Source organism: Prionailurus viverrinus, chromosome B3 (assembly GCF_022837055.1).
Source record: "Prionailurus viverrinus isolate Anna chromosome B3, UM_Priviv_1.0, whole genome shotgun sequence".
Lineage (NCBI taxonomy): Eukaryota > Metazoa > Chordata > Mammalia > Carnivora > Felidae > Prionailurus > Prionailurus viverrinus.
In genome coordinates this window covers 128,640,511-128,663,932 of record NC_062566.1, presented here as the reverse complement: position 1 = coordinate 128,663,932, position 23,422 = coordinate 128,640,511, and the positions used below count along the sequence as shown (strand labels likewise).

Genomic DNA, 23,422 nt, shown 5'->3' with positions numbered 1-23,422 from the left:
AAAGTAGCAAGTGTCATTGTCACTTTGTCACCATAAAGTCATTTAAAATGGCCCTGTTGCTTTTTTGAAGCACAACTGCACAACTCTTTTCTGCACCCCCTCGTCAGAGCGCCAACTGATCCTTTGTGAGACAGAGACCAAAATGTTGAGATTTCCTCAACATCGGGCCATAGTAGCTTAGCCTTCTTGTGACAGGATGCGGGGAGGGCGAGCAGTAGGGAATTACTTTTTCTAGCCTGTTTGGAGAGCTTGCAAACGAAATTTGTTTCCTTTTGTCCTTTTCCCCTCAGCAAATACCGACTTTGTGACTCTTGGCTGTGAGTGGGGCTGGAATGAGCGTGGCTAATCTCTATTTAAGGGCTTTGTCTTCTCCAGGGCCAGGTCAGCCAAAATTCTGTGCTGCCGTCATTGGCCGGGACCTAGAGAGATCTTGATGGTTCTGTTCGCTGAGGCTCACGGCAAGCCGAGGGAGCGTCACCCCCGAGGCGAAGTAGCCGGCAGATTGGGAGGGCAGCTGGATAACTTTTCGGTAAATTATTTGTTTTCAAGCGTGCGAAGGCTGCACTTGAAACTCAAATTATCCACGAGCATAATAGCCAAGCTCTCAGTTCACGTGGTGCCTCCCTGCTGAGTACAGAAGGAACGGGGCAATTTTCCGAGAAGCGCATTGTAAAAACACTTGTTAAAAGTGCATCAAAGAGGCAGTTCGTGTCCACGGCGGACCCACATGCTGAGTTTTGGGAGAGAACAGTGTGCTTATCTCAGGAGGAAAGGGAGTCCCTCAATAGGGAGAGAGCCCAAGTGGCTGTCTCCACAAATGTACCCTTCACGTTTCTAACACGGGGACGAGGAAGCTGAGCCCTCCAGGCCCAGAGAGCCAGCCTGGGTGAAGGCAAAGCGAAGAGAGGCAGACGGCAGGAGATCTAGAAAACAGTGGGTGTTTCTGAAAGAGGAACAGCCTTGAGAGCCCAGCTTGTGGAAGCAATAGGGGCTATAGGTGTCTGATCTGATGTTCCAAGGCTCCACCCCTTCCTCCAGATATCCTGGTCACTCTCAGAGTGACAGTAGTGTTCGTGCAAGCACGACAGATGTCCTGATTGAGCTTCACGTCCCCCTACAAACTCACCTGCGTCCACTTCTCATTTCTCCCAGATCTCCCTCTCCCCCGGTTCTCTGTACCCGCGTCTCCCGCCCCTTCTAAAAGCTGTCTAGACAAGCAGCCGAGGCTCCGGGACGGGGCTTCCGAAAACTTCAGTTCTGATCGAGACTCTGCAATAACTGTCCCCCCCCCTTTTGATTATTCTGTGTCTTCGTTCATTTTTATTTATTTATTTTTTTGGTCCATGTGATTGTTCATTAAACCTGCATTTATTGAGCACTTACTGTCTGTTGCACCCTGTAGGCCCACACGATCGGGCAATGAACGTGACGAGTGAGGGCTGGCCTCTGTGGAGCTCACATGGGCTTGTTAATTTTTGTGGCACAAATTCTTATACCTAAGGGGGCATCGCGGGATGTGCTCTGGTGGATAAATGTCTCAGACCCTCTCTGGATTATCTGCCCACAGTTAAATGCCCCGTACTTTCCAGCTGAGGTGTGTCCCAACTGAAAGAGAAGGTAACCCTAACAGCAATTTCCATGAACACAAATTCCAGGCCTCGGTTTCAAAAGTGACCACGAGCGTCACTTTACCTCAGTCCGTACTTAGTTTGTTGGGTCAACCAAGTGCAACAGACTGTCAGCCTTTCAACGTACGAATCCACCCTTCAGGCAGTCACTCAGCAAATATTTATTGAAGACCTAGTCTGTGTCTAGCACTCTGCGTCTGTTCCGCATCACTAGCTAATTCTTCCTCCGTACCTCAGAGAGGATTCAAGCTGATTGTGTCAAGGAACAAAAATGAAAGAATGTGGGAAAGGCGGTCTCCATGGGAAGAAGTTCTGATGGGGTCTCTCCCGATGGGCTGGTTGATTTCTGTGATTTTCCACAGAGCCAACAGAAGTACAGTCTTCTGGTTCCTTCCCCCTTTCCCCAAGGAGGTGCTGATATTTGTTCCCATTTTCCAGATGAGAAGACTGAGGTTTCAAGTGGTTAAGCAACTTGCCTGAGGTTATACAATTAACAGTGGAGAGGGGCGTCTGGGTGGCTCAGTCAGTTAAATGTCCAGCTTCAGGGGCGCCTGGGTGGCGCAGTCGGTTAAGCGTCCGACTTCAGCCAGGTCACGATCTCGCGGTCCGTGAGTTCGAGCCCCGCGTCGGGCTCTGGGCTGATGGCTCAGAGCCTGGAGCCTGTTTCCGATTCTGTGTCTCCCTCTCGCTCTGCCCCTCCCCCGGTCATGCTCTGTCTCTCTCTGTCCCAAAAATAAAAATAAACGTTGAAAAAAAAAATAAAAAAAAAAAAAAAAAAAAAAGAGTGGAGAACCAGGATCTGGAGCTCAGCCTCTGGCTCCAGATTCCGTGCTTGCAACCACTGTGCCCTGTGGATTTGCCTTGGTGAACAGGCTCAGGCGTCTGGAGGCCTAATCAGAATGACACCTTGACTGCTGGGGCTGGGACGGAGCCAGAACTGCCCACAGACTTGCTGGTTCTCCCTGACTGGTCTTCCTGTGTTTCTGCTGCACGCGTCTTTACGGGCGGGCCCTTTACCGATGTCTGGAAACAATGGAGTAGCTGATACTGTTCTGAGCAAAGTTGCGTGGAAGGGGAAAGGAGAAACATTGTGCTTTAAAGAAGAGGCTCTAGCTGATGTTGGTTATTAACCGGTAGCTCCTAAAGGGCCAGTTGAACTGAATTGTGTAACTTTTGTAATTACGATCGTAACAGATGTGAGCTGTGGCAGGAGTTGGAGTTATTAATAAGGGTGTTAGTTTTTTAAAGGTTTTTTTTTTAAGTTTATTTGTTTTGAGAGAGAGAGAGAGCAGGGGAGGGGCAGAGAGAAAGGACAGAAAAGGAGAGAGAGAGAGAGAGAGAGAGAGAGAGAGAATCCCAAGCAGGCTCCGCACTGTCAGTGCAGAGCCCAACATGGGGCTCGATCCCGCGAACCGTGAGATCGCAACCTGAGCCAAAATCAAGAGCTTAACCGACTGAGCCACCCGGGGGCGCCAATAATGGTGTTGTTAATAATAGTGTACAATTAGTTCCCATTTTCTGAGAAGCTGCTATGATCCAGACATGCTGGACGTCTTCTGTATATTACCCCCATCTTCCCCAAAGCCCTGGAAGGTGGTAGCTGCTGTTCTCCCCAGAAGAGGAGGCTCATGAAGGCCAAGTGAGTTGCCAAGGACCATATGGCTTATAAATAGCTAACCCATCCTGACTGCCTCCTAAAACTGTGCCTTTCCCGCTACCTCATTCGTTCACTTATTCATTAAAATTTTTTTAACTGAGCACCTACTATATGCCAGCCCTTGTTCTTGGTGCTAGGAATGCCGTAGGAAAAATGGCACGTGAGGTCTTTGTTTCTCGGAGGTTACAGCAGACAATGGTGGCCTTAAACTCAGCAAGAGGGAGAATGGGCTCCAAGACATAATACGAAGGCCTTGGACCTACCGGGCCCAAATCCTCTTTTATAGTTTGGATTTAATCAGGCATGTAACTATAGAGATGTATCCTCCAAGGAGTTTTAAGTATTTATCAGTGTGTGTTAAAGGGAAAGTACAATTAGAGTAGAAGATCCAGAATGACCACTTTGGGGGGGGGGGGTAGAGGAGCGTGCAGAGGGTGGGCTGTGTGGCTGGTATCTTGGCCGTCTTGCCACCTTGTTTTCCTTTGCCCCTCACCTCCCCCAGCACCTAGCGCTGGCCCCTGGCACCAGGCCTTTGGACAGGTACGGAAGCTGATGGCTGGTGGGCCAGCAGTTGTCAGTGTTAGTCCGAGGGCTGCGTGGATGGGACTACTGGGCGGCTGTCCTGGTCCCTGTGGCAGGTTTAGCACCTCTGCCCCACCCGCTAAATGCTGGTCGCTTCCGCCTTCTCTCCATTATTGTGACAGTCCAAACCGTCCCTACATATTTCCAAACATTCAGTTCTCTAGTGGAGAACCTCAAAAATGTGCTTTTCTCCCAGTGCAATAAAGCCTTTTTGCTCTTTTCCTTTGGCTGACTCTACACTAACTCCAGATGATGCCGGTTAAGACTTTTCTCAGTTGTTCCTTTTCCCATGGTGTCCTGAATTCGGGCCCTGTTTCTGTCTCATATTTTAGCAAATGCCCACTGGGTATCTCTTTCTTGGAGGGTCTGGTCAGGGAGTGACCAAGGTCTTCATATGAAAGAATATAAGAGATGATTCTCTTCAAGCCCTTAATCTTATTTTATTTTTTTAAAATTTTTTTAACGTTTATTTATTTTTGCGCACGAGAGAGAAAGCGAGAGAGGGAGGGGCAGAGAGAGAGGGAGACACAGAATCCGAAGCAGGCTCCGGGCTCTGAGCTGTCAGCACAGAGCCTGACGCGGGGCTCGAACTCACGAACAGTGAGATCATGACCTCATCTGAAGTCGCATGCTTAACCAACTGAGCCACCCAGGTGCCCTCAACCCTTAGTCTTACAGATGACAAAACTGAAACATGGGAAGAAAATTTGTGGGAGCGACACTCCCAACTCACAGCCCTGCATTGTCTATGACACTGGCCGCTTCTCAAGCACAAAGTAACTTTAATGTGAAGGTATTTGAAGAGTTGTAAGTTTGAGCCATTTACCATGGAATTGCAGAGATGAAAAGACCTAGCCCATAGCCACTATTCTCTAGAAGCTCTAAGAAACACAGTTCTTAATGCCCCTCCAGCATGAGGGGCAAAGACAGCGAGCGTGAGAGATAGTTAAATGTGAAGATTTGGGCATTCACTTTTCCAATTCTGATTACAAGTTATTGTTCAATGTTAAAAAATAAGAACACGAAATCCTAACAAATTTAGAAATGCTATCATGGAAAGTTTCAAGTCCCTAGTGATCCACCCATCAAAGATTTTTGTGTGTGCATATATTAACATATCTTCTACTATCTTACAAAAAATAGGCTTGGTCTTCAGTTTGCACTGCGCTATTCTCTCCGAGCATCTATTCTCATAAGCACCTCGGTTTCCTTGTTTCTTTTAAAAGCTGCAAGTTTTGGGGCGCCTGGTTGGCTCAGTCGGTGAAGTCGTGACTTTTGATCTCGAGGTTGTGAGTTTCAAGCCCCATGTTGGGCGTGGAACCTATTAAAAAAACACACACACACCTGTAAGTTTCCATTATACAAATGCACTAGGATTGACCAATCGACCCCTTTTTGATGGACGTGGAGTTCTTTCCAGTTTTCCTCTATTGCCAGTGATGCTGAAAGAATTCTTGTACATGCATATTTTTGCACAATTGTGCATTTCTAGACAGTGAATCCCTGCAATGAAATTTGTGGGGTCAAAGCCCATGAGCGTTTCAGCTTTAATAAATATTGCTAAGTATCCCTCCAAAAATGACAGGACTCACTAACACCCCCATCAACACTGAACGAAAATGTCTCTTTCTTTACATCTTCACCCACAGTGGGTTTTCACTGATCTTTCAAATTTTGGAGCTACCTTTTTTCAAAGAGACCGTGTTATCATTTGGCACAATTTGCGTTCATCTTTCACGTTTGTTACTGCTTTCATCGGTATACAAAGAATTTTAAAGGTATAGTGGTTACAGTTTAGATGGGCATTTCTTAAAAGGGTTTCATTTTTGCTTTATATCTTTAGGTTTTTGGAAACCTGAAACCAAAATCTCGTTTCTTCCCAGTCTTTTTTTCCTGTGCTTCCCGTTGGAGCTGACTTGTTCACTGGCCCCTGGCCCACAGGCTGTTGAATGTGGACGCATTCATGTTCTCAGGGCTGTTCATAAGGGGAAATAGTCCATTTCCAAGGCCCCGCACCTTGATGGGGGCCAGGGCTGAAGAGACTTCTTGAGGCTGGCTGATTTTTAGCTCCCCACCAAAACGGGCTTCCCCCAGCAGGCTTTAGAGCACACATTTCCTAACCCAGATGGCCTCGCCAGCCTGGACACCTGGCTGGGGAGAATGAGCCGGCACCCCCTGTGTCCGTGTTAGTGCTGCTTCCGTGATGGCACTGATGGTCTCAGCTGTGCTCATTCCGCTCTCCCCCAGGAATGCCGGGAGATAGAGATGGGTTTGGCCAAGGAGCCTCTCCACAGTGGCTCTGCTCAGACACCAGTTAAGCCAAGAGTGGATGAGTTATTCTTCCTTGGAAGGTCACTGTCATGGGACGCCCCTCTTTTTACAGACAAACGAAGAAGAAGCAGGGTCACGTCTAGAAAAAAAATAGTGCAACGGCCTCCTTGTTCTGGGTGCTCTCAGTCTGTTCCTTTTGCCTTGCTTCCTCCCTGCCCCTTAGGACACGCCCCCATAACACACCTTTCTACCTCTTGGGGGGACACATGGATCCCTGCTTCTCTCCAGCCTTGTTCCAGGGAATGACCTTGAGGTTAGTCACTTACACAGTAGTATGAACGTAGGGCACCCGATTTTAGATACTTGGCAATTGTGGGTAAGTCATCAGCTTCAGGTAGGGGCTTTTAAGGTGTGGCTCCTTCTCGCTCTCTGAAATCACTCCATCAGAACAATCCTCCCTTTTCTATCAAGTGGATTCAGTGTGCTGAGAGGGAGACAAGGCAAGAGGTGTGCTTAGAGTGGTTTCTGGAATCCAAACGATTTCAGAAACTCTGTAGTCCCCAACCACCCATACCTGAGTGACGACTTCCAAAAATACACTTTGTGGTTTTTAAAAGCTCTTTCGATGTAAACCATATAACACACACACACACACACACACACACACACACACACACACGAGCCTTCGCAATTTTTTCAGACGGGTAGCGAGCGAATACGCTCAAAAATAAAAAAAGTGACTCTGAAGTGTTAGGACAGGCAGGCGGTGGCGATGAAGATTTTACTTGTGGGACTGTCACCCTGGAGCTGCGGTAATTCTGCAGAATGAACACAGAGATGTGGCAGCATCCCATACACCCTGGCCTGTTCTCAGACTGCCATCTGCATGGTGACACATCCCTGACAGGGAACACGGTGAACCCAAGACGTGGCAATCCAAAGGCCAGCTCAGGGAGAGCCTTGCTAAATGATAACATGGCCCAGAGGCTCCGTTTCCAGAATTGTCAGCCGAGGGGCAGGACGCGGGCGGTCAGTGGTCATTCTTAGGATTAGGGTCCTGATCTGTGGAATTCCATTTCCCGACAGCCAGGTGGGGTATTCAGAACCTCACGTTACCAGATGGTCTTCGTCTTACCTGACAGCATCCGGGCGCCGTGGGATGCTTCCCGGGGTTGGGCTGATGGTGGAGAACTGGCTGACTCACCCTGCCCTTCTCTGGATGACGCCAGCACCCTGGCACTGACATCAACCGGAGAGCCACCGTTTGTAAAGTTCGTATCTGTTTTGGGGTGTTCAATCAACAATGGCTTTTCTCTCCTGCTGTCTGGGCCTGTGTTCATCAGCGTGAGCTTTGTACTTGCAAAATCCTGGGCTCGTCACTCTGAAAAAGGCCTTAGGATTCATCCAGAGCACCCGAGTGCCAGTTGGAAGGCTGAGACGTCCCTCTTGAAACCAGTGTTGCCTCCAGGCCATGCAATGTCCCATAGATACCAAGGAAGAAAAGGCTAGACCTGGGGGACTCTTCTGGCGTGCTGAATGTTCCAGATTCCTTTAACAGGCAAGCCTGGAGAGTTATTTCTGTCAAAGGCACAGGGCACAAAGTTTTAAGAAGATAAAATATAGAATATTTATTTTCTTCGCCGGAAAGAACTTTGGAGAAGAGCCGCTCCTGCCCCTCTCTGTCAGAAAAAGACGCTGAAGTCCAGAGTGGTTCCAGGGTTCATTCAAGGGGACAGAGTTTCAGGGTAGACTTACGGTGGATTGGTTAGGGCTCCAGGGAATTGAGGAGGTTGCAACACAGGGTGTTCACCAAGGAGAAGGAGGAGGAGGAAGGAGAATGAATGGGAGAAGGGAATCCTGCCTGTGGGGCCACGGGCTCCAAAGCACCTGGGAGAGAAGGTGTAGATGGCAGCTGTGGGTCACAGGAGACCTTTGCAGATCTGCACCTCAGCGAACACAATGCTAGAGGCATAATTACTCATAACGCTCTCGGCCTGGTCCGCTCCTCCATGAAGCTGTGAGATCAGGAGCTCAGTAAAATAATACATTCTGCAGAACACGTCTCATGAAGTCCTGGTCTAGAAGCAACTCTGTGGAGGTTGGGAGAATGTGAAGATGCCATGAAAAGGGCTAGAGCTGGGTCAGTTCGGGAGCTCCCGTAGGTGGGAGCGGGCACTCCTCTGCTGCCATCCCCTGGCTCAGCAGGTGCAACAGTGGGGGGGTGTCACGGGCTGCAGGAGGGCTCCTCTGGAGTAGACCGGGCCCAGTGGCTCTGCCTCTGTGCAGCAAGCAGACCCTGACACTGTCCGTGGCTTAGGAATAAGGGGACGTGGCCAGTGTGCCTCTAGTGGCTGGGGTACCCTCATGTTAGCCCTCTGTTCTTGGTGGGCCCCGCTTCCAGCCCCTTCCCCCATAGTCCATTCCTCTTAACTCAAGAAGTTTCTTGAGAGAGCTGGCTTTCTGATTCTCCCCACGAGCCCATCTCCTCAAGCAGCAAACTCCCTTTAAGTTGCTGAGGGAGGCAGAAGTCCATGGGCAAGGCTATTGGATCCCCGTGGTGACTTGGCTGGACCCCGTATGCATATGGGGCTGTAGATCTGGCAAGGTCACGGCTCCAAAAGAGAATGCAAGAGGTCCTATAAGTCGGCCTCCCGCACCCCCTCCCCGCCCCCAAAACATGGTAATTCCAAATGTCACCTTGGCATTTTCTTCTCACATAAATTCTGTCTTGTTCATATCACAGGGAAACTGGAAACATGGACTTCAGAACTTCTGTGTTTATTTTTCGGTCCTCTGATTGACTTGTTGTGTGACATGTTGAACTATTACCTTTCTCTCATGGATGGATGTGAACATGAGCTTTGAGATTTTTATCTGTGGAATCCAGGAGGCCTGTGGTTTATTTTGAGTCAAAGAAAAGTGTTTGGACTAACTTATTGTGTGTGTGTGTGTGTGTGTGTGTGTGTGTGTGTGTTTATAAAAAAGGTTATAAGGCAAAGAGCAGCTAAGTATTCGTTGATGGTGAAGAGCCATATGGATTTTTTTTTCAATCACAGATGATTCCAAAGGTTAGGAGATATGCTGATAACATTGCCGTTAGAAACCAAGGGGTGGGGAAGATTCGGATAGCAGTGCTGTGTCCGACTGTTAACAAAACAGAAGTCATGACAAAGAAATACACTGAATTTGGAGAGGTGCTTTGCCTCTCGGAACATGCAAACGATGTTTATGCTTCAGGTCTTTGTAATGTTCTTGTGAAACACAGAAGATTGCAGGAAAACAAAAAAAGCCATTTTGAAGATGGAGGAGCAAAGACACAGAAGGTTATGTTGACACAGCAGTTCTGGGACAGAGGTGGGATTTGAATCCAGGGTTTCTTATGTGCCTTGGGATACAGCACTTAGGGCTGCAAGGAGGTTGATGCTTGCTTCTGCTGGATTCCAAATGGACGCTAGCCACGTAGAGTGGGAGCTTGGGGCTTCCTGGATCAGGATCTACACAGCTGTTTTCATTTTCACAAATGACTTCCTTGACCTACAGGGCGGGGCGGGGCGGGGGCAGGGGCGGGCGGGGGAGAGGAATAATCAAAATACTCTGATAGACTTACTCATTTGGGATAGAGTTTGCTGATTTATTTGTTTTTAATTTTTTAAATGTTTATGTATTTTTTGAGAGAGAGAGAGAGACAGAATGTGAGTGGAGGAGGGACAGAGAGAGAGGGAGACACAGAATCCAAAGCAGGCTCCAGGCTCTGAGCAAGCAGTGAGCACAGAGCCAGACGCAGGGCTTGAACTCACGAACTGTGAGATCATGACCTGAACCGAAGTCGGACGCTTAACTGACTGAGCCCCCCAGGCACCCCAATTTTGATGATTTATGTTGGGAAGAGCAAAACTTTTCCTAAAAGTGTGTTTTTTGAGGTTAACAGTATATCTTTAATGCATGCTTGTATGAAAAAAAAAGACATTTGGAACATTTGGAAACCGCTATGGACTTTTACTTTTAACTGAAGATATTTATAGACAAGTCAAGCAAAACAGACTTGGTGCCAGAGACACAGATTTGGTGTGGGTCACTGTTTATATGGAAAGATTGGGTTTTATGCTGCGTCCTGGGAGATGGGGGGGGGGGGGCGTGTTTCCTACTCTGGAAGATAGAGATGCTAGGGAGTTAGTTGGTACTTCTCCAAATTCGGCACTACGTGGCATTTTTCAATGGAGACGATGTTAGAAGGAGACTGATCAAAGTTCAAGAAGATGCTCTGTACTGTGTGGGGTTGCGAGATATCAAATGAGCTTCAAGTCCGGCCCTTAATTCCTCATTGAGACACCTACTGAGGGATTCTACAATTTCCTCTTAAGTCATGCACTCACTCCATGGAGGAAGTTCACGCTTTTCCATCTCCTAGATCACAGGGGGAGGGTGTAAGATCACAGGAGGAGAGCCATTTGGCAGTAGGGATCCAAGGCCGTACAATGTGAGTACTCTGACCCCGCGATTACACTTTTGGGAATTCGCCGTAGGGACGTAGAGCCACACGCACCATGTATGAAAGAGGCTATGCATCTGATATGGGGCACAGGGGCAGAACACTGGAGGTGACGTGCGTTTCCAACAGAATGAGAGTGGCTGAGCCATTGGTTCTTCTTCGTAAGGCCGTGCAGGCATCCACTCTTTCCGCATTTAAAAAATTTTTTTGTTTTTCATCTTTATTTATTTTTGAGAGAGAGACAGTGTGTGAGCAGGGGAGGGGCAGAGAGAGGAGGAGACACAGGATCCGAAGCAGGCTCCAGGCTCCGAGCTGTCAGCACAGAGCCTGACGCGGGGCTCAAACCCACAGACCGTGAGATCGTGACCTGAGCCGAAGTCGGACGCTCAACCGACTGAGCCACCCAGGCGCCCCTTTCCGCATTGTTTATTAAGCACCTACTATGTGCCAGGCACACAGAAGGGGCGACGTCGAGGCTGATGTGGTTTCAGCCCACTCGGAGCTCAAAGTTTTATCGTAGAAACAGATTTCATACCCTGTGAAGGGGTAAAAGGAAAAAAATGCGGGGCACCAAGTGTATTTACAGTGTGATCTCACTTTTGTTGTATGAATAGAAAAACCTGGAAGACAGTCTGAATTAACAGAGGTGTAGAAAGAAGCTTTGGGCCATGGGGTTATATCCATGCATATCTGCCCCCCCCCTTTTAATTTCTAGTTTCCAAGTTTTCCACAGTGACCATTATGATTTAATTTTTTTTTTTTTTTTAATGTGACTTTGAGGATGGAGAAAAAGAAGTGAGCAGACTGGCTTCTAGCTCTTGAGTGAGTCAAAGAAATGTCCTCAACAGCTTGGGGGGAGGCGCCTCTGAGGTCTCCCACTCAAGGTTGCAGATCCCAGGCTCTTGTCTCTTCTGAGGACACTGGGGGCTTGTGCCGCTGGGTGGGCCGGCTGGGAACTTTCGCAGAAGGCAGCACTGTAGCCAGGCTGCTGCCGCCCAGTCCCTGGGCACTTTCAGTCTCCAGAGCTCTGGTCCTCTAGGAATCTGGTGATGTACTCCAAGGGGGAAAAGAGTCTGTGTATTAGGCATATGGTAATCAAATTAAGGGAGTGCCTGTCACCTAGCAAATAAAAAAAAAAAAGCTGCGATTGAGTTGGATTATCTCAGCCACATGTCACTGCACCCCAAAAAGCAAAGGACGGCAGCCTGACTTATCCCGTCCCAGTCACGGTGTTCAAAGCATTTTGCGGGAGTTTTCCTAGTTGAGGCTCCCGAGGTGGGTACTCATCACCCCCATTTCTTTCCCTTTTAATTAGTTAATTAATTAATACTTGAGAGAGAGAAGTGAGGGAGAGAGGTGGAGAGAGAGAGAGAGAGAGAGAGAGAGAGAGAGAGAGAGAGAGAGAATCTTAAGCAGGCTGCATGCTCAGTGTGGAGCCCAATGCAGGGTCTTGATCCCATGACCCCGGGATCATGACCTGAGCTGAAATCAAGAGTCAGACGCTTGACTGACTGGGCCACCCAGGCGCCCCCTCATCACCCCTGGTTTACGGGTGGGAACCTTCAGCTCAGAAAGCAGGTAACCTGAGCGGGTCTCCTGGGTAGAAAAGACTGGAATTCAGACCCCCCCCCCCCCCCCGCCCCCATCTGCTGTGAAGCAGCATCTCCAACCTCTGCTCCGTTCTGTCTCCCACTCCAGCTGTACTGTCACCGTGCACACAGATGTCTGAGGCCCGGGCAGTGTGTGAGGGGACAGCAGCCCATCCAGTGGCAGAATGCTGGCAAGTTTGAGGACCGCAGACGCTTAGAATGGGCACAGTTATTTCTAATGAAACCAGATGCAGGGAAGGCTACCCTTAGCTGCCTTTCCTGGGGGTTATAAGTGAGGAAATTGGGGTTTCTCTCTCTTCCTCTTTCTCTCTCTCTCACATCCACACACACGAGAGAGAGAAAATATAACCCTCCTTATGTTAACTATAAAAATCTTTCCCTCTGCTTGGGATTTGAAATTAAAGGCCAACTAGTATACCTGATATACATACATCTCACAAAAGGCTGATACCTTATACCGAGACCTGACCTTTGTGGTTGAACTGTTTTTCTTGAAATGTTTTCCTCGCTAGTTCCAGCTTTGCTTACTTAGTACGTATGAAAAACAATGATGAGACATATAGGAGATACCAGGGACACATAGATTGGAAACCGTAAGTTACAACGAAGAGAAAGAGTTGTTTCTTTTCCCCATCAAAACAATGTTTCCATCAATATGATACATACTGTTTCCTGTGTTTCAATTTCAGTTCCTCTGTAGTTCAGATTCTTCTGATTCATTTTATATATCATGGCCAGATTAATGTTTCTAAAATACCACATTCATGATATCATCTCCTATTTTCCCTAGAACATTCAGTGGTTCCCGCTTGTCTAGGATAAAATACAAACTGGTGGGTTTTGAACTCGGGTTCTTTTTCTTTAAGTTTATTTATTAATTTTGAGAGAGAGAGAGAGGGAGGGAGGGAGAGATAGCTCTCAGTTTCCTTCTTAATCTGTCTTCAACTTTACCTTTCCAGCCATCTTCCCAGTAATTCCCATGAACCATCCTCTTGCCCAGACGAACCAGTCTCTCCCATGGTCCTCTGAACATACCCGGTATTTGCTTTACTGCTCAGGGAAGGAAAGACCAAAGGAAGTTCTCCCTTCCCTTTTCCTTTTTCTGAAGTCCTACCCTATCTCTCAGGCACTATGCACATCTTGATGTTTTTTTTAAAAAAATGAGTAGGGGCACCTGGGTGACTCAGTCGATTAAGCATCTGACTCGATTTCGGTCACCATCTCACGGTTCATGAGTTTGAGCCCCGCGTCGGGCTCTGCACTGACAGTGTGGAGCCCGCTTCGGATCCACTGTCCCCCACTCCCTCTCTGCCCCTCCCTGGCTCACAGTATCCCAAATAAAGAAACTTAAAGAAAAAAAAAATAAAGATTAAAAAATGAGTAACCATTCCTTGACTCTCCCAGCCTGGGGCGACCCGAATCACCCTTATCACAAACTGTCTGCGGTTGGAGTCACCCTGTGGGGGCTGGACCGGCTCAGTGCCTCAGGTCACCGCGCTCCGTTAGCACCCAATGAAAACAACATGTCCTGTGCTGCTGGCTAACTGGGAGCGCCTCCTGTCCCTGCTACAAAATACTGCAATACCCAGAGAGGACCTCTTACCCTTCAGATCACAAATAGTAATTCTTCTTGTCCTGTGTTCAAGATGCATATGTTGGGGGTATCAGCTTATTATTTGTCATGCATTTGCCACCCATGACTAATCCTATTCTATGAATGAAATGGAAGGCGAGGGGGGGGGAGGGGAAAATATTTGCATGACCTCACAAAGCCCAGTCTGTTGGTGGAGCCTTGAACCCACATTTCCTTCTGCTAATTGAGTAGGCCGCTGTTCCTTCTAAACCGTGACTCATAGGCCGTCAGGAACTTCTGTAAATATTCTGATGGCTTTTGTCATCCCCTCTTTTTTCTTTTTTTTCTCCAAAGGGCCAGATAGTAAACATTTTAGGCTGTGCAGGCCGTGTGGTTTTCTGTTGCAACTGTTCAACTCTGCCCCTGTAGTGGGAAAGCAGCCGTAGGCAGTGCGTAACCTAACGGGTGTGGCTGTGTTCCAAAAAAATTTTAGTTGCAAAAAAGAGACCGTGGACTGGATTTGGTCTGCAGGCTGTAGTTGGCCGACCCCCTGCTATAGAAGGTTCGCTATAGAAGGTTCCCCTCTCTGGGTTCCTCACGTTGGGCTGAAAAGTCAAGGATCCTGAGCAGGCCCCGCCATCGTGTATAGGCCAATGTGTGGATTATGTCCTCGGCTGGGAAGGCTGGCTGGTTAGGATAAATTGGGAAGTTGTGGATGTTCAACCAATAGACCGTTGCCTCACGAGCAGTAGACGGGATCATTCCATGAACGTGGGGGTTGATCTAAGGGGAGCATACTGGGGAGACTCTCAGCATTTGGGGCACTTAGCCCCCTGAACTAACCAGCCTGGGGGTGTTCTCCACTGTAGAGTTGCATCATCTCCCCACACAACCAGAATGTTCCATTATGCCCAAAGTTTACAGCGATAATCCACAGGCTGTCCCATTTCTCACATCTGGGACCCCAAGTGATGTCTTAATTATGACAGATGTATTACAATGAGTTCCCTGGTCGCCTCAGGAAAAACAGGTTTAAAAACTAACCGTTCAAGTGTTCAGTTCACCTCCATGGCTCCCTCCTAAGGGCACCCACATACTCAAGGCAGCGCCCTACAAACAGTGCTGGAATTTGAGGGCTTTATCATTAAGGTCGGCAAGCTTGTTCTAGTTCTGATGTTCTGAGGGGGAGAACTATCGACCCCCCCCCCCTTTTTAAAAATAGAACCAGCGTGAGATCTGGGACTAAGAACACAAAAGTTTTTCCACGGTCTTCAAGGAGTTGTGGCAACTATCAGGAACTCCTAATAAATTCCAGGAAACAATTTCAATGGTTTCTTTCTTTTTTTTTTTAGTAAAAATTTTTTTAGATGTTTATTTATTTTTGAGAGAGAGAGAAAGAGAGAGGCAGAGTGTGAGTGGGGGAGGGGCAGAGAGAGAGAGGGAGTCCCAGAATCAGAAGCAGGCTCCAGGCTCTGAGGTGTCAGCACAGAGCCGGACGTGAGGCTCCAACCCACCAACCGAGCTTAACCAACTGAGACACCCAGGCGCCCCTCAGTGGTTTCTTTTTAAAAAATTTTCCAAATTGTGGGCACCTGGGTGGCTCAGTCGGTTGAGCGTCCGACTGTAGCTCAGGTCACGATCTCACACTCCATGAGTTCAAGCCCCGCACCGGGCTCTGTGCTGACAGCTTGGAGCCTGGAGCCTGCTTCGGATTCTGTGTCTCCCTCTCTCTCTGCCCCTCCCCTGCTCATGCTCTGTCTCTGTCTCAAAAATAAATAAAAACACTAACAAATAAATTTTCTAAATTGAACTATAGTTGACGTATAATGTTACCTTCGTTTCAAGCATACAACATAGTGATTCCACACCTGGGTACATTTTGCTGTGTTCACTGCAAGTGTGGAAACATTTCAGTGGCTTCCTGAGAGCTTAAACTGCAGAGAAAGAAGTGGAGGAAAGGTTTAAAATGTATGCTTAGGAGAAAGCAGGCTGGTCTCAGGCAGTTAATGTAAATAATGAGCAAATAATTCTTTAAGTTGGCTCTTAACTCTTGTTCTAATTCTTTCTTTTCTTTTCTACATAATAGTAGTAAATACTTGCATGGCATTCAGCCTGAGCTATGCATACCTGTGGGTATTTACATATGTCAGTTTATTTAACCCTCCTCCCTGCCCACCCTCCGAGGCTGGCCCTATTATATCCCCATTTTGCAGGTGAGGACAGTAAGGCACTAAGAGGTGAAATGACTTGCCTAAGTCCTCATGGCTTGGCAAAGGCTGCAAATGGCCTGTGTGCTCACCCACCCTGCCGCCTGGCTCTCGTCTTTTATTTATTTACTTAGCTGGTTAGTTTTTATTTTACTTCCAGTTAGTTAACATAAAAATCTGGAACGCTTCACAAATTTGTGTGTCAGCCTTGCACAAGGACCTTGCTAATCATCTCTGTATTGTCCCAATTTTATATGTAGGCTGCCGAAGGGAGCACTGCCTCTCATCTTTTAAATGGATGTTATGGCAGTCAGAGAAGTTCAAGTGTGTCCCTTCTGATGGATGCATCCCTTCCCAGGGCAGACCGAGCAGTCCCTCATTCCATCCCTCCCTCGACCAAGATTTCCAACACTTGCCATCTGCTGGGCACGGACTCAGCCTGTGTAGCTTGCTCAGAAGGTAGCCGTGTCCCCGGGGGTCATTCTGGCTGACAGCACTATTGGGTGAGGTGAAGGCGAGCCCCTGTGTCATGTCACCTCCATGAACTGCCCTTAGCCCGGAGGAGCACACGTGGTTCCCAAGGTGCACCTGTTAACTGACCTCACGGGACAGGTGTAGCAAATCAGAAGGCTCGTGTATTTTAATTTGCAGTGAGAAATATTACTGCCTGGAAGGGGTGTGATGAGCTTGGGATTTTGGAAGGGAAGGTTGGACGACTTGAATGTTGAGCGCCATCGGAAAAATCAGCTGGTCACAGCCCCCTGGGTAACTAGCCTCCATTGTTGCTGAGACACCAACCTCGGGACAGGGGGGCTAACGCTGCCCCTCCCCGCCTCCGTGTGCAGGGTGGGTCTTGGGAGAGGCCTCACCTGTGAGGAAGGTGGAGGGGCCTCCAGTGCTCTGCCCGCCTCTGCCCCTCCCTCCCTCTCAGGACACTTTAGTTCTCTAGATTTGTTAGCACAGCCCATCTGTGATTGGGAAGTGGGCATCTCTCTCGCTCTCTCTCTCTGGGACTTTGCATGTATAGACCCTCAAGCTGGTGGGGGGAGTAGAGTGGTGACCCTGGGGGGGGGCGCATAATGACCAGTAACACTATTTTAATGGGAAAATCCAAGATCTTGGCTTCTGCTGCTTCCCTGGGTTCCTCACTGCTCCAAGAGGGTAAAGTGCACACTGCCATGCGGCGACATCTTTTTTGAAAAGGTAATCGCTACGGGGCACCTGGGTGGCTCAGCGCGTTCAGCCTCGGACTCTTGATGTCGGCTCAGGTCATGATCTCATGGTTCCTGGGATTGCACCCTGAACCATCGGGGCTCCACACTGCTAGCACAAAGCCTGCCTGGGATTCTCTCTCTCTGTCTCGCTCTGCCCCTCCCCTGCTTATGCTCTCTCTCTCAAAATAAATAAATTAATGAATGAATGAAAACAAATAAAGTAATCTCTATGCCCAATGTGGGGCTTGAACACACGACCCCGAGATCAAGAGTCACATGCTCCGCCGACTGAGCCAGCCAGGGGCTCTCAGTTTTGTCTTTCTTTCTTTCTTTCTTTCTTTCTTTCTTTCTTTCTTTCTTTCTTTCTTTTTTTTTTTTTTTTTAACATAAAATGGTACCAAAACCCAGCAGGTCCTGTCCTGAGCACAGGGAGGACTGATGTGGAGGGTTCAGGGCCTCACAGGGGGCACCAGGTCCTTGAGACCCAAAACTGAGTCAGCAGGGAAGTTCATCAGACCCTGAGCATCATGCAGATGATGCAGTTGTTCTGAACGGAGAGAGAAGAGGGGGCCGGTGGCTGGGGTGGGACCTTGAGGAGGAGCCAGGTTGGGGAGGAAGGGGAGCTGAGACCACAGCTATACTTCCGCCCTCAGTTCAGGGCTCCCTTTCCTGCCGTCAGACCAGCGCTCCGTCCTCTCTCCTTGGGTCCCTCCCTAAAGCAGTCAGCCTCCCGCCCTCACCGAGGCTCGGACACGTGGACCCACTGTCCCCGTCCCTGCCTGGCTGCAGCCTCATCAGCACCACCTGAACCATAGACACTATCAAAGGACACGGCTGGTCACTGACCAAGAGGTTGCGGCCCCAAGGTGACCCACCGCAGAGCCCCGCTCCTGCCCCATCGACAAGGATTAAACCCTCAGCTCTGCAGGGAACCGAAATAGGGCTCTGTCCGCCCGCTGGGTGTGGGATAGCCCCTTCTTCCCAAGCCGCACTGGAGAGCTCCCGCAGCCAGAGGCCAGGAAGGCACACCCATGTCACAGAAGGGTGGCCCTTTCTTGTCTCAGCGGGAGTGGGCAGGCCAAGAAGGAGCAGAACCGGCAGGGACAGGATGGCACCTGCCTAGGCGCCCTTTGGATCAGACTGCTGGGTTAAGACTGCCACTTTTCTGCCGGTGACCTCTGGTAGTCATTTTCACCTGCTTGAGGCCCCGATCCCTCACCTGTAAAATGGTGGCAACAGCACCTGCCTCAAAAAGCCACTAGCTGCCGGGCGAGGGTCTGCGAAAAGCTGTGACCGGCTCCCGGCAGGCATGTGTGTGGGGCAGATGCACGTTCTGCGTGGCCTGCCATCTCTTCAACGTGGGAGCCCTCTTTGAGACATAAAAGTGTAAAATTACAAATATAAAACCAGGTTTAAGAATGAGCACGTATTTCAAACGATGAAAGAAAACATTAAAAAAGTATGTGTTTAAAAAGCTGACATCCCAGGGGCGCGTGCCTGGCCCAGTCGGTAGAGCGTGTGACTCTTGATCTCGGGGTTGTAAGTCCGAGCCCCACGTTGGGTGTAGAGGTTACTTAAAACTAAAATCTTAAAGAAAACACCCAACACTGACGTCCCGAACATCACAAATCCGAAAAATAGCACAGTATTGTCAGTAATCAGCTGTCTCGTGTTGGTTTGCGTGACTTCTCTTGTACATCTTTTGGGGCTGTGGACTTCTTGATCACTTCCTCAGAGGACGGTGATTTTGGAATGCCATTTTCCCTCAAGAATAGCAAGGTAGTACACGCACTTCTCTAGCATGGTTGGTTGGGACCTGTTTTCTATTCTTGATGGATTAGGAAAAAAAGCTTGTTTGCTTCGCAAGTGGTTATTGGTAATGCCACGTAGAGTTTTAGCTTTGCAGTCAAATGTGGGGGAACCTCCCTCAGGTTTCTTGCATACCGGAGCCATAAGGTTTCAGGACATTTAAGTGTTTTTGTGCAGTGATTAAGCTTAAATCAAGAAGGTGCTCATTCACCGTTTTCTGGGGTCCCTCCCGGCCGTGGAAGGGGCTGTGTGAGCGAGGGGTGCTTTAAGCCTCAGTGTCTGTGGATAAATCCTTCTCCTCAAAACATGTCAGTCAGAGCCCATTGGATTATTATATTTGACATTCATCTTTTCAATTTTTTAGTTTTAGGATTTCTAAAGAACATGTTCTCATTGACAAGAAATATAATCTTGCACGAGTTCAGTGTGTGCGACGATCTCTCCTTCAGTATCATTTGCTAACTGTCTACTCTGATCAGCCTCTCTCCTGTTGATTGGTGGGGGCATTTGATGACACAAAGCAGATAGGATGCAGCTCAGTATCTTCATCTAGTAGCTACTCAATAAACGTAGCCATCGAGACTGGCATCGCCCCTCCATTGGCTCCGATTTGGAGCCGGACACTCGGAGATCGAAAATTGGGACACTGCCCCCCGGGAGTTGGGAATGGGCCCAGCTTTGGGTCCAAGTCCGAGACCTAAGTGGGAGTCAGGTTTTGTCTCAAGTTATAACTAGAACTGCCCTCCCTCATTAGCAACGAATTCTCTACAGTTTTCTCCGTTCGTGAATTCTTCATTCAGCAGTAATATTCTGTTAATACGGCCACAGTTACCCATTAAACCATACTTTTTAAAGAGCTCAGTGATAGTGTTTAATTTCCTACGTTTCCCCCAAATCTTTTGATCCTTATCAGGTCCAGCCACAAAAATTTGTCAAAATACGGTTTTATCTGTTTTGTAACGTTAAAGGCTCTCCTGTAGGGGAGCTATCTGCGCACAGGGAAATCTGAGTTGCCTCTAACTCTGCGTGGGTATCTGCTGGGGCTGCAAATGACAGAAGGGCCACTTCCAGTGTCTGAACGACAGAGTGTTGGCCTGTGCACTGGGTCCGAGAGGGGCCTTCCCGTTCTCTAATGCCCACCTATCAGCTCTGGAGCCGACAGTGGGGTCAGGCCACACACACCACAGGACTGAAAGTTTGGGACCCTGTTGAACACTGGCATGGAAACTACCAGTGTGCATTCTGACATGTGGCCCTAAGTCACTTCACTTCTTTGGGCTTCATTTGCCTCCTTCAACGAGGAGCTCATCCGACACTATTGGTAAAGTCCTTCCCAAGGGTAACCTTTAAGATTTTATTTCCTCTTTACATTAATTGGTTTTTGTAATGAATAAACAAATCTTTTTCTGGCCAGTGCTGTCAGGCCAAGAATGCAATTAGTAAATAAATAGTTCTGTTGAGATTAAATGATAATTCGGGGCAGTCAGCCTTAGTGACTTTCTTCCTACTCATGAATTGTCGATTCTGATCTAGAAAATGAGCCATGGAGGATGGGAGGGAGGAGCCCTAGAAAATGGCCGAAAAAACCGACCCTGACTTGGTAAGCGTAGCTTTTGCGCAGAAAACCCACCTTGGTTGTTCATTCACAGGAGATCCGGGAAGGTCTGTGCGGGGCCTCTTTTTCTTACCATAATCACTGGTAATGGTTTGCTCTGATGCTGGTATCACAAGGAAGCTGAGAGAGATTGAATTTGGATCCAGAGGGAGCTGGTGTTGGCAGAAGCCAGGGAGACTCCCAATGGCAGTGGGATCAGATCCCTGTGGATAGCCGAGGGTTTCTCGGGATTGCAACCACAGACCTCAGCTTTCTGCTTCATCCACTTTTTGCAGAGCCTTTGGCTAGTCTTGAGACAAGATTCCAGTCGTGGCACTGGGAAAGCTTGCAAGGAAGCATACGGGGCCGGTTTATGACGGAATGAACTCCTCGGCCTTGGTACCCAAATCTCTGTGGGAATGCCATGGATGTGAAGATCTCCGGCTTGGGTGCCGGAGAGGCGGTCTGCCCCCCATCTCCAGTGCGTGGGGCTTTGTGAAGATTCTGGAGCACCTGTGGGGGCACAGGGGCTGCCTCGATTGTGGGGGGGGGGTTACCCTTCTGTCCAGGATCCATGGGGAAAAGTTAGTCTGATGAGTAGTGCAGTCAGTATATGTTCATTGTGGCTTGCTGATTCTTGAACGTGTTTATAGAGTTGCCTGAGCTTGATCTGTGCCTTGATCTAATCCTCTGTAACTGAGATTTTGGAAGACAGTTCTGGTGGGCTGGGCAGTGGTGTTTCTAAACCGGCAGGCAGTAACTACCTCACTTAGTGGGCAAAGTGCAACAGAGAGAGTTCAGAAATGGTTTCTAGTGAAATGTCTGTGCTCTGGCAGCATTGGCTTGAGGTGACACTGTCAGATCTTGACCTTGATGGTTGTGGGCTATTGAGAAAAGGTTCATTTGTTGGATTGGGGGAGGGGGAGGGAGCGGCCTGGAGAGAGAGAGAGTAGACTGGTCTATGAGTTGCATAATGGGCACCTTCAGAGTGCTTGTGCCTTCTGCGGGTCCGTCCAAGTGGGACATGGGGATAGACTTGGAGTTTCAGGCCTGGCCCCTGGAGTTGTCACCGTCACGAGTTATTGGTTGCTGTTGTTTTCGCAACTGTTGTGCTTCACGATTCATGTGGGAGCACAGTGTGGCGTATGACCATCGCCCTGGGTCTTTTGTAGATATGTTTGTCTGTTCAGTGAGCGGTGGCCATGTTCTCTGGGAGCATCAGGAGCTGGGCCTGGGAAGACAAGAAGGAGTGTCACGGTCCGTGGCCCATTTGAAAAATGCTGCGCGAAAAACCCAGATCAAACGATCCCCCAAATTCTCCGACAAAGCAGCCCAGGGTATAGACCGTGCGCGTAACGCTGCATTTCTGCGATCTTGGGAATTAGGTATGGGTGGTGTAAACAGGTTAGAGAATGCAGCGGCTATGAGGGTGGGCTCTGTGGGCCCGAAACTCATGGGGTCATACCTTTTCGGTCCTGCTCTACAAGCATTGCCGGCAAATGGCCTTCATTTCTGTAAGCTCAGCATCCTCATCTGTAAGAGGGTGACGGTACCTGCCTCATAAAGGTGGCGGAAGGAAGAAAGAAATCACGCAGGCAACGCTCCTGCAGAGTCGGAAGCGCCTGGGAACGTGGTGTTGTTATGCACGTCTTCTAATTCCTTGGATTGCACCAGCTGGGTACTTGGTGTTCGCTGTTTTGGCTGTTGTTGTGCAGGAGCCTTGAAGATCCCCAGGCAGAGTTCACATTACCTTCGGTCCTCCCCAGGAAACTAGAGGAGGGCCATGGTGCTAAGAACATGGCGGACCAGCCGGGTTTCCCACCAACGAAGGGAGAGGCGATCTCTGTGTGTCAGACGCGGTACCAGGGAAGGACCCACGTGTGGCTGGATTTGAAAGCAGTATTTTGCCCATTATTTTGCTCCATTCTACAGAGAGATGACAGGAATTGAGTTAGTGGAGGGCTGGAGGGCAGCCGAGTGTTCAATGGAATGCCACGTCGGGCTTTTCCATTTCTTTGGTTGGAATTGGGCTTTTACACATCGTCTGATTAAAAAAACCAACCAACAAACAAAAACCAAAAACCAAAACAAAACTGCAAGAACTCTTGCACAGAGGACCAAAAGAATGGCTTCTAAGCAAAAACATGCCGAACACGTGAAGACCAACCAGATTGCGTCGGTAGGTGGCAAAGTACTTTGCTATAAATATTGCAAGACTCCTTTCTCTACTTACAAGAAAAATCGCGTTGCATTTCAGACAACAGAAATGGCCGGACAAGCCTTTAGTTCTTGTGCAAGAAACTGAAAACAATGTGAAAGATTTTCCTTAAATGGACGCGGAGCTCGGCTTGGTCTGGAGTTGAAGTCAAAGGCCCCGGTCTCCCTTTGCCTTATATGCGTTATTTCTCATACGTTATGCAAGATTCCCCAGGCCCCAAACCATTCACTTTTTCCTGTAATCTCGAGGTGTGCCCAGGGTACATCTCAGCCTCCGACCTTTCTGCTTTCACTTTTGGTTAGTCAGAACCTCCATCTGGCGGGATTTGAATATGAGTGTTTTCTGTGGCTTTTCTGTGGCTCCTTTTCAAAGCATTCAAAGCAGTTTAAAAATACAGAATGTTCAGCGATCTGACCAAGAGCTAATGTAAGTACTTATTTGGGGACTATTTTTAAAAAGTTGACTAGGGCAGGTTTGAACCTCTTAACTCTGCGTCTTGGAAATAGACCCTAAGATTAAAAAAAAAAAAAAGGTTCAAGAAACATGTGACGACGTCTCCACAGTCATAAT

At 48.6% G+C, this 23,422-nt stretch overlaps 1 protein-coding gene and 1 non-coding gene across 7 annotated transcripts in view; one reads left to right on the top strand and one right to left on the bottom strand.

Moving 5' to 3' along the window:
- Positions 1 to 23,422, top strand: part of FOXN3 (forkhead box N3) — a 401,385-nt gene that overhangs the window by 137,656 nt on the left and 240,307 nt on the right. Inside the window, exon 1 of one of the 6 annotated variants that reach the window (XM_047861160.1) lies at positions 20,618 to 20,640. The exons of 4 other annotated variants lie outside the window; for them this stretch is intronic. The gene's annotated coding sequence lies outside the window, so the exon portion shown is untranslated. Of the gene's footprint in view, positions 1 to 20,617; positions 20,641 to 23,179; positions 23,279 to 23,422 lie in introns of those variants that run through there. One more of the 6 variants, XM_047861158.1, reaches the window with a different exon arrangement.
- Positions 16,189 to 16,292, bottom strand: LOC125169155 (U6 spliceosomal RNA). Its single transcript, XR_007153487.1, has one exon. It is a non-coding gene; the product is annotated as a U6 spliceosomal RNA (small nuclear RNA).